Source organism: Apis cerana, linkage group LG10 (assembly GCF_029169275.1).
Source record: "Apis cerana isolate GH-2021 linkage group LG10, AcerK_1.0, whole genome shotgun sequence".
NCBI classification, from domain to species: domain Eukaryota; kingdom Metazoa; phylum Arthropoda; class Insecta; order Hymenoptera; family Apidae; genus Apis; species Apis cerana.
The window spans coordinates 958,434-978,541 of NC_083861.1; the positions used below are offsets into that span (position 1 = coordinate 958,434).

At 35.7% G+C, this 20,108-nt stretch overlaps 1 protein-coding gene and 1 long non-coding RNA gene across 3 annotated transcripts in view; one reads left to right on the top strand and one right to left on the bottom strand.

The window, feature by feature from the left end:
* Nucleotides 1–20,108, bottom strand: part of LOC108003750 (bifunctional heparan sulfate N-deacetylase/N-sulfotransferase) — a 395,004-nt gene that overhangs the window by 181,957 nt on the left and 192,939 nt on the right. The gene's annotated exons all lie outside the window — the stretch shown is intronic.
* The window catches only part of LOC133666742 (uncharacterized), a 52,631-nt gene that overhangs the window by 1,044 nt on the left and 31,479 nt on the right, over nt 1–20,108 (top strand). The gene's annotated exons all lie outside the window — the stretch shown is intronic.

Consider the following 20,108-nt stretch of genomic DNA (forward strand, 5'->3'; position numbering starts at 1 on the left):
CCTCTCTCTCGTTCTTCCTTCGTTTCTTTCGCGGCCAGACGCGCTCCGTGCCGCCTCCACCCTCGTAACCTTCGTCGTTTACGTTTTACAGACGGGGAAACGTCGGCGAGAAAACGGTAAACTCGAATGAATCGAAGCATCTTCAGTCTTTTCTTTACTATCTTCAGCCTTTGCTCTCTATTTTGTTAAGTGGATATAAATTACGATATGATAAAATGGTCGAATTATTTTCTACGAATGCCATCGGTTTCGCGATCACAGTCCATTGCCCATTTGGAATGCAGTATCGTTAAATTGACGCGAATTCGAAACTTGAAATGTGATCTAAATGAATATATATATATTTTCGACTGTGAAATTGAAATATTACGATCATTTTATTCGCACTATATTTAAATTTTAAAATTAAATAAGTTCAAACCTAATCCAGTTTACTAGTTGTCTATGATTTAATCATATTTACTGAATTAAATTCTTATTACTTTTATCAATTACAATGAAAATTCAGTTCTCAAGGATAAAAGATATATTGAATTAATTTTTCTTAATTCTTCTAACGAAACTTGTGAAATAATGCAATTCGAAATAAAGTTGAAACGAGAAGAAAGATGCAAATGCACCGAGTTCCATTTGCCTCCGCTAAGTAAGGAACTACTTACAACAAGAAATATTCCGAAAGATGGATATTTCTTTCTTCCTCTTCCTACATACGTTTTTCTGAAATCTGTGCCGAATACGATACCGACTGGCCCAGATTCTGCCGCAACTTCGCTCAAAGAAACTTGTTTCCGGCGTACACAGCATATATCACGGTGCTCCTTGTCCGGGGGAGGGGGCAGTTACGAGAGGAAATGAAATTTTTTTTTATTCGCTACTCAAAGATACAATCGTATTTCTACTTGACGACGGAGGAAATGAAAACTTTCTGGCCACGTCTCTCCTCCACCGTTTTACCATATTGCGCAAATAGAAACATTATTGAGATAAGAATTCCAAATAGCGGGAAACAGTTTCTCCACTTTTCTGTTATTAAAAAAGAGAAAAAGAGAGGAAATAAAGAAGAAATCGCCTATTTCTTCGCCACGTGGAACTCCACCAAACGATGTCGTTGAATTTTTCAGTTACGAAACGACCGTGAATTTCCGCGCCGATAATAGTAAAGATCCGAGGCGCGGCTTCGTTCGTTCTTTCCGTTGAACGCGATACCGAGCGTGTCTTACAATAGGCGGAAACTGAAAACGTCACGTAGCAGAATGAAATTCAACCATGTATTGCCGGAGAACGTCAAACCGGTCTGATCGCGTGTTGTCCACATTGGTCGTGTAGTACGTACCGCCTCGCGATGCCATTGTCACTAGACGACTGGCTCGTCTTATTTGTCGTTTCTTTTGTAAAAATCGGCATCCCACGTATCGAGATGGTTCGATCGAGCGACAAGAAGGCGAAAGCATTCCGACAAGTCCCTTCTCCTTCAAAGAGTTATAGTAATGTATTACTACTTGATTCTTTTTTTATTAATAATTATATATTTTCCATCATACATTTTCTTCTTGAAATTTTAATTTTTTATTTTTTATTTGGTCTTTTTCGTATATCTTTATTTTCCTATTTTCGTGATAATGTTCAAGTTATCACGAATTTGTTTTTCTAATCTTTTATCTGATTAAACAAGATTAAAGACGTGTATTTGAATGTTGATAGAATGAATTTTTTATATAAGAATTGAAAGATTTGCGACGAACTTTATTTCTTACAAAGAACAACCGTGATCACTTTCAACCACTTTTGTTAACGAATAACTACTATCGTGTGCAATTACCTTGTCATTCGATGTGTTTTACACTCGGTGTACATATCTCAATTGTGCGATCAAACAACGGCAGCGGGATCTGACGCATCGAAGGGCGCGATAGGTGCTAATTAAATGCGTCCTTTGATGCGATACAAGACTATAGACCGTCTAACAATGAACACACCCTTCGTAATATTGATTCGTATAGAATGGTGCTTCGCAGTAAAATAAAGGCGACTGTTGCGTGAGTATGATTGACAGCTTCGAATATAAATAAAACAAATTGTCAATCGCGCTTAATTAGAGATCCATATTTTCCATGATCGAGATTTTTCTTTCACAAATACGTCGATTGATAAACGCAAAACAGAGATATTTTCTCTTTTTTCGACCAATATATTTAGACGAAATGATTCGAAAACTCATATTTAGAATTACACTGGTAATGCAAAAATATACCACGTATGGAACTATGTTAATGTTTAATCGCATGGGATTAATATTACACGGTGAATTATGCTTCCAATATCATTTTATTTACGCAACTCTCTTCATTAAACTTTCCTAAATTTTAACCATAATCGTTATTTCGAATCAACATTCAATCCTTTGCCAATGCTCTCTATTTTCTCCATCAAATAATACGTTTAGAGCAGCAAATAACCATCAGATTATATGTAACTTGTAAAGAACGAAAACGCTATCGGTATATTCACCAGAGATTACAGATATTCGACGATATCGGATACGATTCCTGTATCGACCAATGCTGTATATAGATACATTTCGATATAAAGCATCGTCAGAATCTCTACCAATACTATCAGCATAAAATACAATCTATCAAAATCTTTTTATTTATTTTTTCTTGTTATTGAAAAAGATCAACCGTTATAAATTTTTCTGTTTTCTCTCGTATTTGCTATAATTAATTTATTTCTTCTATTCTTGTGTAAATTTGATCAATTTTGTCAATTTTCCAGTGAACTTTATACATTTCAATATTAAAATTTAGCTCTTAAAAGGATATCGATTATTTTTAAAGAAAGTGGATAGATCTTCGGTCTTCCTAATTTTCTTCAAACAACGTGTGATTACGATTCCAATTATCCGCTGATTCAGCAGGGAAGGGCGCATGGTACACAAACTTGGAACGATAACCGACAAGGTGCTATCAGTTCCTTTCAAGTATCCACGCCTCAATTGCAAGCAATTTAGCAAATCTATCAGAAATCAAATTCCTTGAGCGGGCGTCGATCGACGGCCGCCTCTCTTAAATTAGGCGACGCGACATCTCGCGTTGATCCCGGCCATCAACCGGGAAACGCATCGCAGTCATTAAGCCGGGGATCGATTAAGCAGCATCGCGGGGATGTTTGTACGACTGGTAGGCCTGTGCTATCTGATTTATTAACGAACTCGAATACCGTCTCTGGAAATTAACCTCGTCTAGTTGGCGTGTTTCTGTGTTCCGTGGCGCAGACATGATCATCAGCGAGCTCATTGGCCAACGGTACATTAACTAATTACTCCCGGAATTCGAGCTTCTGGCAAGTCGATATTGGAAGATTGTGTTAGTCGGCTATGTTAGTCGATTTTAATAAAAATCTTTCAGAGGGTTGTGACAAAACGAATCGATTTCGAGTTGGAATTCAATTGGAAGCAGATTGAATTCGTCACAAACGATACGGGGAAATGGTCGGCAGGTTCTTTAAGGATAGGCAAGGATCCGTAAGTTCGATAGATTGACGATTTCAATCGTTCGAACAAGGGGTTACCTTCGTTAATGGGATATTTAGCCGAGGCATTTGAAAGAAAAGGGAGTTGATTGGTACGAGCCAACCAATTGAACCGAGTTTATTTGATATCGCTGTAAACAGGGAAATCGAGTAACGGATAAAGACGATCCAATGGTGAAATTGTGATTAATTCATTCTTTGTAACACATTTAACCCACAGCTAACCTAAAATGATTTCACATACAAATTAAATAAAACTTTAATATTTTAATATTTTGTATATCTTTATAATTGTATATTATATAAAGTTTCGTGTGATATTTTATGAAGCAATTACTAACTTTTTTATTATATAATTATTTGTTTCGCGCATTATTTTATTAATAAATTCATCAGTAAAAAATAACTTTAAAAAACCTAATGATTCATTTATCATGTTCGAAGATACTTGCGGTCTCGCAGATTTTTCGCCGGATACAAATTGTATTCTTCGCAATATATCTTTTGCATGTTATCCATCTCGGAACTATCTTCTGCGATATCTTCATTTGAACTATTGATTTTTCTTTCACTATTTATTATTTTTATTTTTCATCTCTTATTTCATCTTCATCGTTGCTTTCTCTATCGTTAATTTCTTCATGAATAAAAGTAATTTCGTCATTCAATAACGAAAAATCAAACTCGTTTTCACTCGAATTAATTATATTATCCTATTCCACGCTTACAAAAATTTTGAAAATAATATTTCTATTCCCACAGCCGTCAAATTCCAACTAACGAAGATGTAGTCAGCAAGCGCTCGATGTACAAATTGAACTTTTAAGGATTCTTAAGGATTCAATTATTCATAAAAGAAAATATTTAACGAAATTCATTTATTAAAATAAATTCTTGAAATGAAAAGAATCAAAGAATCTTTCCTCGATCGCAGTCTCCGTCCTTTCGAACAAACTCGATTTGTTCGCGCCAAAAGCGAGGGTAACTACCCCTCGAAATCACTTGTTCGCATTATTTACGCTTAGCGTGCGAGGCAACGTGTGTAACTACTTTTGGAACTCGAAGAAACTTTTGACGGAAACCACGGCGCCCGCTGTGGAAACCGGAAATTTATAGATTTTGTTCATCCATCGATTTCTTTCATACCAACCGTTTTTTGATTTATACCGTAGCCGTGACGATATCGTGGATGAGATCGGGCTCGTTTCATCAATTTCACGATGGGAACGCTCGTATTTGTCTACGTGAATGTAACCTCCGCTTCTCCCCTTCCCTCCCCTTCTATCGCGCACGATCGAAAATCTGTCGCGCAGGAAAGAAGCTTACGGCCAATGTGACACACCGAGAATGCACGAGAGATTCGTTTTATAATAGAAATCGTTAGCGCTGAAGAATTGCAGAAGAACGTTGTTGTCTCCAGGACACGATCGATTCAGTTTTATATTGAAAACTATCGAGGCAACGAGACGCTTCCTGCGAAGCGTACGAAAGAGAAGTTGTTCGGGGTTACGATGTATAGATACGATTCATTGTGATCGAATCGAATACCGTGAATCTTATTTATTCGTTCCCATCCACGATAATGATGGAAACAAGTTAGAGATAATGGAGAATAAACTCGGCTGGAACGAGGAGAAATATTCTTTGATTCTTATTAGAAATAAATTGAAATTGAATTTATTATCATTTAAATATATTAAAGAGAAAAAAATATATTAAAAATATTCGTTTCTATATATATATATATATAGGTACTTGAAATTCATTAATAGATACGAACGATTTAATTTCTAGTTTTAATAACAAGCATTTTCGTTTAATCGAATCTTCTTTCGATCGAAAATTCTTCTCTGAAAAGTAGCTCGGGATAGGATACCCGAAAACGATATACGTCGCAGCGTGGTGCAGACTCAATTTGCCCGAAAAACGAGCATCCATCCATACACGTGAAAAATCCTCGACGAGAAGTTCGCCGACGAACCACAAATTCGGGTTAAAAGTTACCGTATCGACGAGCAGAATGTGCAACTCGAAATGCGTGAAAAACCGCACGAACGAGACTGTGTACTGGAGGCGTGGAGGGGGGCCAGGGGGCTGCATAGCGTGCTCGTATCGAATTTACGAGTTTCCAATTCTAAAGCGATCGAGGAGAGCGAGTTGGTGCGAATCACGGCCGTGGAACTTCGGTTTTCCGGGTTCGTCCGTTACGAAATTTTGCGGCGTTGGTCGAACATCTTCGTTCGAAATTTTCGCGCGCGATAATTCGAGAATACGAGCGCGGAATAGGAAAGAGTAGTCGTATCAAAATGGATATCGAGCATCGTCGTTCGGATCCCCTTCGAACTTTCTCCCCGTGTTTTCCTTTGCGCGATTCCTCTTTTATCTCCTTTTGTGCATCCACCTCCGCTTCCTCCCTCTCCCTCCCTCCCTCCTCCAGATCTCAGTCCCAGAACGAGCGACTTTTCCACAGAGTCGATCGTTTCCATTCCGGAATTTCTCATCAAGCTACCGCGTAGCTAGTGGTGGCTGCTAACGCTCGCCCCGGCTCTCTGCTCGTAATGAGTTCCGCGCTTTGTAACTCTCGCTCGCTCGCGCCTTTTGTCCGCTATAATAAAAGGACTCGGCGCTGCCGGCTTCAATTAGGCCGCCGGTCGAAAGTCGCGCGCGAAAGTATCGGAATGGCGCGAAGAACATGGACAATTACGTTCGAGTTTTACCAGGTCGGGTATTGTTTCGATCCAAGCAACAACGATCGATCGTTATAATAGTGAAGAGATTGTAAAATAATATTTTTCGTCGCAGAAGTTGGACAGTTATAGGATCATTAATCATTTTTGATGTCACGATGCGGGGGTATAAAATATGATTTGTAACGTCTGCGATCAAAATCATCGTAATGTTTAAATTATAAATTGTGTACATTTGCAAATCTGATCATCGATGAAAAAAGAAAAATATCTCGATATATTGGTTAAAAATTATACGAATAATTCTTGTGTACATATTGCGTTTGTTGAGAAGATATTTTCTAGAATTTAGATTTCTAAGAAAATTTCTTGTTAGAATGTATATACATTTGTACGCGAAACAAAAATTAAAATATCGAATATTTCTTATTTCGTCGATTATAGGAAGAATTATCTTTCGATTAGCGCGATTTTAATAGAAGGAGAAGGCTACTTCAAGCAATTAGAAAGCTGCTAAGAGATCACGTGGTGCATCATTTTTCTACTGAAGATCTCGTGACAGGACTATCATACTATCGGCTATAATGCGTGATTTCTACTACGTAGCAAATTCTATTCTGTCATAGAATTTATAAATAAGTGGATTTGTTTATTTAATAATTGAATACTGTAATAATGAGATTAAATAATCTTTTAAATTTCTTTATTATAATATCTTTGAAGATCTTACTAATCTTGTTTAAATTATCTTTATTGTATTTTTGTTTTAAATGAAGTCGAATTCAATCACTGTTTTATATCTGCTTCTGGTTCTGTATATTATAAATTTCATTTGTTCATAAAGTTTTGATTTGTAAACTATAGATATGATGATTATATAATAATTAAGATTTTATAATTTTGAATTTAATTTAATATGTATTTAATATGTATAAGTATATAACTCTTATATAAATAATTTATTGCGAAATACTCTCGATGATTTTTCGTATCAATCATTTTATTTTTTGCAAAGATCCAAAATTTTTGTTCCAATTTTAGATACATTTAGATATCATGAACCATATTTTTTTATATATAAATATAATTTCGAAGCAGCTTGAATTTTAATTTATTATTAATACTTTTAAACATTTATAATATATATATAAATAGATGTATAAGCAAAGAATATGGAATGAATTCAAACAATTGTCAACTTAAACTACAAATAAAATCGAAGCCGAGTTCTCAGAAAGTCGATGTTGAATTGTACGAAGAAGCGATAAAAACGGAAATCGCTTTTCATTGCTTACCGCAAATAAGCGTTTCGCGATTTATGAAACGGGTTACAAATTTTCAACCGCGAATAAACGGAACCGCAATCGGTTGAGTCACGAGTGAGGATTTATTGTTATGTTAAAAAAATTTGAAACCTAAAATGAATAACTATTCTATATTTTATTTACTTGTATCTGAATGTGACGGTTCTTCCTTTGCATATTAGAGTTAAATTGTCGGCGAATAATAATTCTAATCAAGTTTGATGTATTGATGTTTGCTTACAACGATCAAGAAATTTATAATGAATGTATGTTTTGTATCATTTTCTAAGATTTTAACTTGGATAAGTGAATAGAAAATTATTAATAATATTAAAGATATCTTTGAAGCCCTTAAAAAAGTTTTCAAATTTCATAAACCAAACCGTGTCCTAAGCTCTTTTTATACCTAAATATACGATAATTGTTTATTTGTTGGTGAAGTCCAAATTTATGAAATTGAAAACTATTTTGGTATTTAGAGATATTCTTTTCTAAAATTAACTGGAGTTTATATTTGATGATGATTTCCATTAATTGTATTGTGTTAAAGTTATTGATCGATAATTGTTGAAGTCTGTTAGATTTTTCTTGATTTTAGAATGGAATAATCGTAATTTTTTCAATTTAATTCGGAAGATATTACGTGTCTGAATAATGCACGTAATTGAATACATTTTGTGGTAAATTAAATAGAAAAATGTTTGGAATTCCATCAAGATTTGAAATTGTATTTATGATTTTCTTTAAGTAGAATTATATTAATTCTTTAAATTGAAGAAACATATTTAAAACATATAAAATAAGTGCATCGTTTGTAAATTTTCTGTTTGTAATTTAAGAATTCTTCAAAGTACAATAACCTTGCAATCAGAATTTTAAATATTTCGTCCGAATGTAATGAAAGCGTATATCACGACTTTTATAATCTTTTTCCAAAAATTTAACTGTTCGATACAACAAAGATCATAAAAAAAAACTTAAATTTTTTTAAAAATAGGATTTATAAAGAAATTATCCGATTTTCACCTGAAAAATAATGGTCAAAATTAGAATAGAACGAATTCAAATCGATGTCAATGTTACTTTTCGTTCATTCATAAGGATTTTCCAGAAAATTTCGAACAATGACGCAATGCATCTTTGCGCCGCGCGTTACGTGGCTAATATGCAACAGCGGGCGCAACTTCCCCGAGATTATGACGAAGATGAATTCATTGTCTGTCTCCGCGCGGATTGGAGCGAGTATACGTAATTCATCAACGTAATTGAGCTCCGTTCGCGACACAAGTTTAGCTTGGAAGCTCGCGAGCGACAGACGTTTCCTAATGGCCCGTTAATTTCGCTGGCTTTCACACACTTCGTCGCCAACTTTCTTTCGCGATTACACGTCGCGCGATTCCCTTCTTTTCGTCGACACTGACCATCCCCCATCTCTTGAAAAATTCAACAAAACCGATGGATGATCATGTCGTTGATTGAAGAAACCCATTTCGTAAATTGCAAAAAATCATGCTGCGATTGTTGTATACAGGTGCTGACCCGGAGTGATTGCAATTTGTTACGAGAGAATCGAGGGGGACGATGAAAGGAATTCGAACCACTTATTACCGTGGTGAGTGGAATAATTAAATAGCGAATATCGAAGTCGAAAAATTGTTAGCAATATAATCTCTACGGAAGAGTTTTTGTTGTTCACAGTGTTATATTTGTTTAAATCAGATTCTTCGAAATTTTTCGAAATTCTCCGTCCAATTGTTTAATTTTCCTCGCGGAAATGTACGCCGTTTAAAAGCAACGTATTGATAAATTGGCGCTAGATTAACTCTGATCGAGGCATCTTCTTTCGCGGATGAAATCATCAGACGCACCGGTTCAACGGTCGTCGCGTTCAAACAATGATTATTAAGTTTGAGATACGAGACGAGATTGGCCGGGTAAATTAGGCACATTATCCACACGGTTGTGTGCACAAGGCGAGATAGCAAGGTGGTTGTTTCGCCGCGGAGACAGCGTCGTTGCAACGAAGAACGGGTGGAACGCGAGGAAAAAGGCCAAGGAACAAGAAAAGTCCATTACGCCTCTCCCTTGCCAACCGTTCTCACCGATGAAAGATCCTCGTTCGACGATCGCTAATTTCTCGTAACGAAATCCTTTCGACGCGCCCCTTTTAACGTTGACATCGGTTCTTGAGTTTCCTACCAGAGGGTGTTTTATGAGAGAGATATGATCGCGCAAATATACGCTCGAAATATTTTTTCTTAATGGCAAAGAAAATTATGCGGGAGAGAAATTATTGGTTTCGATCGATATGAATATATATATTTTTAAAGAGAGAGATTTTCAATTATTTGAATTTTCTTATTTTTGCATTACAATATCAATATCGAAAAGATTTTTCAGTTGAAAATATTTTTGTTGAAATATTTAATATCTTTTTTTATCAATACCATTTTATATTTGCATATTTTTTTTAACTTTAATTTCTTAAATATATGGATATGAGAAAATATTTTCTTTTATAAACGATTCTATTGAATCTATGATGATACTTTTTTTTCTTTTTTTGATTTCTTTCCAATTTTGAAAGAAATTCGTTTTATTTTTAGTATAACACATCAACACATTGATTTAATTTTTCAAACTTTTCAAGAATTTTCCGTTTTGTACAATGTAAATGTAAATGTAGAATATTTTATATTCTTTGTATACTCGTTTTTTGAATGAAAAAATTAACAAGTTTACAAACATTAGCTCAGACAGAGATAGTTAAATGACCAAGTCATATCCAATTTGCGAATTTTATTTTCAAAAAACACCTATCCCTTAAATTTCGCATCCCAATTCCCTCTCCTCTCCCCTAATTCGTTCCACCCAGAAACACCATTCCCCCTCTGCTCGCCCACCAACCTCTTCCCAAACCAACTTGCCAACAAAGTGTCTCGTTCCCAATTGGTTTGTGCCCCGGACGGGTCCGAAAACACGATGCAAACCCGTTTCCCCGAGTAGAGGGCACGCGTCCTCGGCTTCGGCTTCGTAATCTAACCCGAGGAGAAGAGAGCGGAGCCTAATTCCCGTCCAATTTCCAGCGCAGCGAGACCGGTTAACGGCGCGACGCGGCTCGTAGTACCACGGGGGTGAAACGAGTTTCGATAAAGTTAACGCCGACACCGGCCCGACACCGTGTTCAGACGTTTAGATAAGTTAACTGCAGCCCGAATATACACACACGCACACCATGGGCGAGCGTGTACACATCCTTTTCACGCCCCTTTTCCTCCCCACGATCCTCCACCTCGGAGTGTTTACTCCGCGAAACAGTTGGCCCGGTGATATCCGACGTCCCAGTTGTCGTAGTCGTCGTCTACGAGGCGAAAGCAAACTCATCACGATCGTCGGCATGCAATCTGCCGGAAAGCGAACCGCTCCCAGCGACCCGCGGAATTGCTTGCGACAACGCGAATTGTGCTGGAGGAGGGATAGGGGGAGGGGCAAGGGAGGAGACTTTCTTCTTTTTCCGCTGCTAGCCCTTCCGTAAATAACGGGACGAGCCGCTAGTTTCTTGGGAAAAGGGGAAAGATTTGTAGATTTTTATCTCTACGAGGAAGATGACGGATCTTTCGAATTCTTTCGGATCCGAGGAGCACGGATTTTGATTTTGTGTAATATAATGCTTGGAATATATTTTTTTTATATCGAATGACGCGAGAAATTTAAAAGTTTCGGATGTTGGGTGACAAAGTAGAAAAAAAAAATAGAAAGAAATATGTCGCGTGAATAGGAAAGGAATGGCAATAACTCTGGTCGGAGCGAAAGAGGAATGTTTGCAGGAATTTTTTCTTTTTTTTTTTTTTTTTGTTTCACGTTGAATGCATCGCGCGCATTTGATTTATAAAATATAGATTATTCAGTGGCCGATCGCACGTGCATCGACTCGATGAATCATCTCGCAGGTGTCTCACGATGGCTTTTTGTATCGTTCCCCGGATGCTTTCCCCGGTAATGAATTTTAGTTTATCACGGTTCGATGCGATGCAAATTTAACGGATTATTAAAAGTCGATGATTTTAAAAATGTCGAATATCGTCGGCAAAGTTTCCTTTTGATTTTGAAAGGATACCGCAATTGATACGTTTTTTCGTACCCCCGGAAATATGAGAAATTTAAATTTAAATCTCGGGAGCGAAAGTTTATTTTGAGTTCAGTTTCAATTGCCCGATTTAATGCAGTTAGGCGAGCGTGCCAACAACAAAGTTGCGAATTCTCTGGCTACTGCATCTGGTTCTCAACAATTTAACGACCTTTGACTTTGGTTCTTAGAAGAAGATCGCTATTTATATCTCCATGTTGCAATAAACGGATATAAACGGAAGTTCGTAATTCGACAATTTACAAACACATCACGATTTGCCAAGCTGAATCGGTAAATCACTTCGTTTCGACACCTTATATATATATACAGCAAATGAAATAATTCTTCTCAGTGTTTGATTATTCTTGCTCCGCAAATAAAATAAAACACCTTAATCGATTAATTAATTTTCAACGAGATAAAATTTATAATATCAAATTTATCATGGAATGTCACTCACGAACGACAATGAATCCTCGATAAAAATACCTCCAATTATTTCCTCCGATCACAAAATGATTATATACGATTTTTATCTGCGACAACTATCGATATCATTAGCCGAGTCCTATCGATTCGAGATGAGGGATCAGCATTAAACGCACGTAGACACGCGTGCAAACATCGCGGTTCATTAAATTAATCCGGACACGGACCAACGTATAAATGGTGGACGTGCGAGTCCGTCGCGACGTGCCGCGTCGTCGTAATTTCTCCCCAACGTTCCGCCGATTTCGAATCGTGCCGCGAATATCCCTTCATTCCCGATATATTAAATTACAATTCTGCCCCGTGTCGATGGGATTCGGAAGCGGTGTCCTTGTCGATGATTAAACGATCCTTGTCGTGTATTTTGTAGAATAATTTCTAATTCGTCGATATTTTATCAAAATCGATTACGAGGGATCGATCGAAGAATTTTAATAAGGAATTTCCATCACAAGTATACGAGATACGAGCGAGCGCTTTAGAGCTGCATCTCTCCTTTATAATGTGGATAAGCTCGTCCCCCGCAATTTCGAACAAACTTTCGACCTGCGGTTGCAAGTACAGATTTGGTTCTTTCAAATTTCCACTTCTTTCCAGAATCGAAGAAAGTACTCGTGGGTATTCGTTCTCAATCGGACGACAGCCATTTCCTGTATCGAAAGCAGGCCGACAGAATTTGTCATTTGCGTTGGGAAAAGAAATGTATCGATCGATTGAAGAACAAATATCTTACTTTCCGTTCGAGGCAACGAAAACGAGAGTTCATCAACTTTTCAACCGTATAAAATCGCATGCACGCGTGTCTAATTCAATTCAAATTCGTTTCCCGCGAAACCTTTCTATATCTTTCTCCAAACGTAACCAACTGGGGCATTCACCACGTCCAAAGAGAAACCTGGCAATCGCGACAAACGTAGACCACTTAGTCGTCTTCCTCGAATCGACTCGATCGACAAAAACTCAAATACATTCATCGGCAGCAGATAACAATCCTTTAGAGAGAACTTCCTCCCCTAGATCCGATAATTTTTTCCGTTTTCCAATCTGGAATAGGAACGGAAAAAAAAAGGAGGGAGAGGTTTATTTCCGTGGACACATTGGAATCGGTTATTCACGGCCGCTCATTGAATATTACAGCAGCAGCAGCAACCCCTAATGGGAGAACGGATCGCGGTACTGAATGTGTTGAATGGGGGACTCGAGCGGACAAAGGGCGCCACTTCGCGGTCTCTTTGTCCTCCGTGGTAATCGGCGCCGTCGATACCAATTTCACTGGTAATTAGAGAGTTCACTTTTCTAACGATCGTCTCGCCTTTCCTCCATTGTCTTGCCAAAAGGCAGAGCGTAAATCATTCTGAGCCTGGAAAGAAAAAAAAAGAAAAGAAAAGAAAAGAAAAACGCCATCGTCGATTCTCTCTCTCTTTCTCTCTCTCGTTCGAGTCAAGGTTTTTCCAAGTGGTGTGGAAAATCGAGGGGGAGAAAAACCAGCACGGATAAAAAAGACCGCGAAGAGGAGGGAAGGAACGTGTAAGCCTCGAGCAAACTATCCTTCCTATGTTTTGTAGAGAATCCGCGGCGTCTTCAGACTTCGAAAGGCTCTTCCAAAAGTCCCCGCGGGCCGGCGAACTCGAGAATAGTACGGAGGAGAATCGATATCTGGATGGAGAAGAGCCATGGGTCCCCTTATCGGGGACGAGCTGTGGAATTTCGCGAGACACATTTCTCTCTGGACGCTTCGAGGCGAACATTCGTGAGGACTCTATGTTTTCGTGGTGACGTCGACGTCTCTCTTCCGCTGACTCGTCGAATATTCCTGGCAGAACGTGTTTCGTCATCCGTCTTTACCGTGAGATTTACAGAAAGATGATTTCCCTTGTAAAAATAATTCTTTCGAATGATACAAGAGTGAAGAGAATTAGAGCTTTTTTTTTGCAGATTTCAGAAGATTTAATTCAAAATAATCCTCATCATTCGTGTGTTAAATACATATCTATATTTAATTCTTCTTCTAAAAATAATTCTAACTCTTTTAAATGATTCACTGTTAGGGAATTTTTGGTTCTTTGAGAAAACTAGTTTTCTTCTTTTTAAATTTTTTTGTCGTAAATCGAAAATTTAATTTAAATAAAATAATAAATATCATCTACTTTTTCTCCATCATTCACTTATGTATTTGAAGATTTTTAAATTTCTTTATATGTAAGATTATCTTTATCTCTAACACATTCGCTAGAGCATCAATAGAAAAATATAAATATACTAGATATTTTGAAACAAAAATAATTTTTTAGAAAACAAATATTCTTTATTCTATTTCACTTAAGTTTACATAAAAGAATATGGTTTAATGGTCTATAATAGTCGCTCAAATATTCCAATATTCCAATTGCAATTGGTATCTTTTCAACTATTGAAGAAATCCTTATAAATGTTTACATTTCTTTAAGGCCTCAATTGTTTAAGTATATTAATTTCGAATTAACGAAATTATTTGTAATTAATAATTAACAACAGAACCTAAACTAACGTTCCTTTAATTTTCAAATATTTTTTTCATTCATCATTTAACTTAATCTAGCGTAATATAAAATCGGAAATTCCGTTTTTCGTATTAAATACATAAAAATTTCGAGATCTATTATCTTACACAAAACGAAACAAAGTTGACTTTGCAGATAATTAATATTTTAAAGGAATATATTTACAATTTTAATCCTTTCTTGACTAGTAAAAATAATATAATAAAATCATAACTTCACAGACGATTTTTCCCAAAAGTAATTCGGTAAATAAAGAAATCTTATTATTATACCTTATTCGAAAAGTTCTGATCATGCGCAAAGATAAATGTTCGAATAAGCAGTTTCGGGATCCCTCTTTCGGATTAAAACTGTGCGGGATGAAATTGCGAGGACGTTTCGGTGGTTTCTCGCTACAGTGGAATTTGCAACGGACGTGAGAACGATAAGGAATGTCCAAACCGAGGCGGACGATAGGTGCATAGAACGATTTGGTATGCGGGCTGCGTCCGCGCGATTATCTATGAGTCGATAACTTACTTGCCGAATTTCTGGTCAACCGACTCTAAATGGTGAACACCGACACATCCTTCGCCTTATTATAATCTCGTCCAATTATTCGCCTTATTGTTGCCGTATCCGGTTGAGCTTAATAAGGGATGATCGTCGATCATCCGGCCGTCAACGTCTTCGTCAACTGCTACCAATCTTTTCTCGTTCACGATCTTGATTGACTAGTTAAATTGGAACTAAGTACTTACAATTCTTTCTTCTTTCTGACATAATCGTTTTAAAATTACAGCAAATTTTATGACAATATAATGAAAAGTAAGTATAAAATTTTGGAATAATTATAATTTTACAGTTAATTTTAACGTTCGATAATATTGTTTCATTATAATAATACTAAAATTATTTTTACATAGCAACAGTTACAATATTGATCTAATGTTGCGTAGTTTCGATAATATTCTGTTCATTAATATTATCTAATCTCATTAGGATAAATACTATACTTACTATTAATAGAAATATTTAAATATTTCATGTGGAATTTGTGCTAAAACTAAACTTATATATCAAATTACCTTTAAATATAAATAATTTTTTCAACAATTTCGCTATCCCAATAATTCACATTACTCGATAACTCCTCCATACCGTTACTTACTCATCCCGACGTAAATCAGCCCCCGATCTCCATAAATCTCAAACGGAGACACGTTCTAATCACGCGCGGGGAATTCCAATCATCGGCCGGTCAAAAAATGCCGAGTCCTCGCCCAAAGCCCCACCCCCCTCCCATAACTCGTTCCAGGCTTGAAACGAGTCTCGTTAGACCGGGAGGGATACATGATCGGCCTGTAACCGCGGTTAAATTTAAAGTCGATCGCGCTCGTCGGGGCATAAATAACGGCTTGGTCCGCGCGGCCATTGAATCCGGTCCGCGAAAAAATGCAGCCGCGAGGCGCCCAACCTCAAAGAAAGCGACGCCAACGCCATCGAGAGAGAAAGAGAGTTGGCCGGCAGCGCGAGCTGTCGCAATTCCTGCGTGGAATAAATTTTCTCTCTTCTGGTGGACCGGGCACCGCCCACGCATCAACTATAGGAGAAATAATACCGCACCGTTTTCACTCTATCGCACGGCCTTGATCACCTCTCCCGATTCCCGACCGGCGCTCGCCTTTCCATCGGTAGCTGAAACGAGCCGCGTGTAGGCGTCCAGTTGCAGCTGCATCCAGTTAATTTGCGAAACAACGCCGCGTGTTATGGTCAGTGAACCCTTCCTTGCTACGCTTGTCACCCTCCGCGCCCTATCCAAACTCTCCCTGTTTCCTTGTTTCTACTCTGTGGAACGACTACCGGGTACACGGGTAGCTTTGGAGGTTATGTCGTTCGAGGTGGGAGGTTAAGGTAAATCCGTGTAAGCGAATAGAGGGAGAAGAGAGATGGAGAAAGGATATATGAGAAGGAATGACGAATGGTAAGTAGGCGTTGTGGTATTGATAGGCATCGGTTTGCGAATTGCTAATGCGGTAAGATTGAGATAAAGCGAATAAATAGGCTTCTTTGATGATCAATACTTTGTGACGTGTACAAGAATACGTTTGTATCGTTAAATGGGGTTTTGGCTTGGTTAAATGGATTATTTCGTTTATAAAAAAATTGAAAAATTTTAAAACGATTATTATGATTTATGAATGGAAGAATTCTTAAGAAATGTAAATGAATAAATAGTGTATATTTTGCTTGGCGCTCATTTTATGAATTTTAATCTTATGTTTTGTACTTTACATCGATTTGAGAATAATTCTTTATTCGAGTTTGAGGTAAATATATGAGATAATTTTCTATTTTTACAGGGAATAAATGAGTCGAAGATAAGGAAAACAATAACACGAAAATAGAACAGATGAATTCTGTTCCATTAATTCTGCAAAAATTTTTGGCGCAACAGTTCAATTAAAACAACTCGTCATTTTTTTTTTATATTTTTCTGGCAGTCGAGTTTAATCTAGCTAAATTAAAACTGACAAAATCCGTTCGCTAATCCGACGAAAATTCTGTATATTAAGATCCAACCTCGAAAAGAGAGGAGAAAATTCATTTCTGTTTTAAAATCGGCAGAAATTCAATAATTTTGTTTTTGGACAAAATGCATAAAGGAACAAGAATATACAAGCCGAATAAATTCTACGAATTTAAAAAAAATCCATCCAGCAGCCTGATAGACTCATTTATTTTTTCACAAAATGATAAAATTTCCATAATTTCATGTTAAAAGTAGAAAAGACAGAGATCAACGAAACATCATTGAAATTAATTTTGTCCAAACAAGACAAGCGAAATCTATTAAATTTAGAAAAAATTCTACCTATAATAGTTTACTTTTTAATAAAATTATTGTCTTTATTTCGAAACTTCAAATTACAAATTCGTTGTTGAAAAATATTATGATAAATTACAAAATAATAATAATTTTTCAAAGATCTTAATCACGAAAATCTTCATGTGCTATATACAAAAAAATTTATCTATTTTGAAAAATTTAATTTTAACAAAAATTTGTCTACATAGAATAGAATATAATGAATTATACAGAATAATTTATTTTTAAATTTTATACTTGAGTTAAAATCTTTTTGAGTGAAATCAATTTCAAATTTTCATTCACATTTTTTCTTCATATTTTGTATGGAATTTTGTCTAAAAATATTTTACAATAAAATAATGTGATATTCTAATTATTTCAGAAATGTAATTATTTTAAAATCTAATTATTTTATAATTTAAAATTTTGTTCTTGTACCGTTAGAAAATTATTGACAACAATTAAGAAACGAATCATTTGCAAGTTTATTTTATTTTCTATTTTCATTTAATCTTTATACAAGCATATTCAAAAAAAAATGATTGCTTATTAATAAACTGTTATTTTTTTGTATATTAATTTTAGTTTCAATATTCATCTAAGATAAAAGATATAAAAAAATTCTGAAACGATCAATTTGTTTCTTTATTAATTTTCCTCAATAAGAATATATTTAAAACGAAGATAATAATAACTTTAAAAATTGATGCTCTCGAAATTTCCATTAATATTTAAAAAAATTATTTTATAAATAACTCATTACAATTTACATAATAATCATAATGCATACATAAAAGAGAATTAATGTTAATTTCAATAACACTTAATTGAACTCTCACAATATGTACAAAAACTTCTGTAAACTGTAGTTTTTAAAAGAAGAAACTAGAAACCCTTTTTTCTTCTTTGATTCAATTTCATTCCGCTTACTTATCAATCCAATATAATCGATATAAAATTTTCCCAAACGTAACGTAAAATACTCTACATTAGCCCATGTCTCCATCGATAAGATAATGTCATCGAAAGAATGTTCAAAGACGCTTAAAAGATTCCATCCATTCGTATCAAAAAAGAAGAATCGTTCATAACGTCACCAAGAGAAACGACGACGAGTATCGATAGGTGTTGGCAAACCGGGTGAACGTACGATGCATTCGATGCATATGTGCCCTTTCCACGGACAAGCGCGCGCTACGGCGGATACGTGTGCTCACCGATTTGAATCGGCAAACAGGCCGACCGTGTTTCGTGCGAGCGCGTGCGACCGCTCCTACGAAGAGTGGCATTTTCCCGATATCGAGGTTGCTGATGCGGCTCGATGTGAGAATGAGTAACCTCTTTTATTGGATGTATACGCTCGCGCCAACGGTTCCTCGCCACCGATTAGTCGAGCATCGATCCGCTTCGTCCCGTCAAGGGAATCGACTTACTCGAAAGTCTTTCACCCCTTCCGTTGGTCTACGATTTTCGCCACTTTTTTCATCGATGATTTTTCAATTGCTGTATCCTCTTCAATTTATTTATCGCGTTTTTTTTTTGGTTCATTAGAAGCGTAAAGTCGTATTAATGGGTCGAATATTTTAATAGTATTGTACGAGATACATTAAAATTTAAACTACGAAAGTTTATATTATATATATATATATTATATATAAATTAATATTATATATATATATATTATATAAATTATCCGTTTCATGAAAAAATGTTTCGTAGAAAAATTGTATGATATAGATGGATACGATGTTATTAATTTTTTTGCAAGTGAACATTTGAAGGATATACGAAGATCAAATTTATTTTTTTTTTTAATGGAATTATGTTTTTTTGATAAATTATTCGATACATTGTTATTCCTTATAAAAAATAATACCAATAAATTTATCGTATAAAAAAGAAAAGCAAAAGAATATTCGCATGTTCTTTTTTCCTTTTATATAATAAATTTTATAAAATTCAAATTAATATGTTCTCATATAATAATTTTTTAGCGACTTAATAGTTTTTATAGGATATATTCAATTTTTAATATAATTATGACATACTGTTTAATTAGTATCTAATTCTTTTATTACTTTTTTATATTATTATTCAAGTTCCTTAACAAATAGTCGATAAAGATTTTTAGAAAAAAATCGTAATTGGTTTCATTAATCTTAAACCAAAGAAAAATAGGAAGATCAAGTGTGGATAATGTATTAAAATATTTCGAATCGCACGATTATTTAGCATATCGCGACAGTTAAGTCAAGTAGCAAGTACTAAAACGGTAAAACGAGTTCGAGTATAATAACAGTAGGAAAGTTTGAGTTTCGTGAGCGCAGCAGTTTCTGCACGAAAAGGAGATGGAACAGGGTTAAAACTCTGAATCGTCAAACTTCCCTTTTCAAACTCTAATTATTATTATTATCTCTTACCACTTTCTCTACTTCAAATCATCACCGATCCTCTTCCAAAAGGAAAACACACACACACATTCGTACAGATCGATAAAAAATCTCGTGAAAAATATTTCTGCCTCACGATCTCCTAAAATATTTCCACGCTGTGGTGCACATGGTGATTAACGCAGTA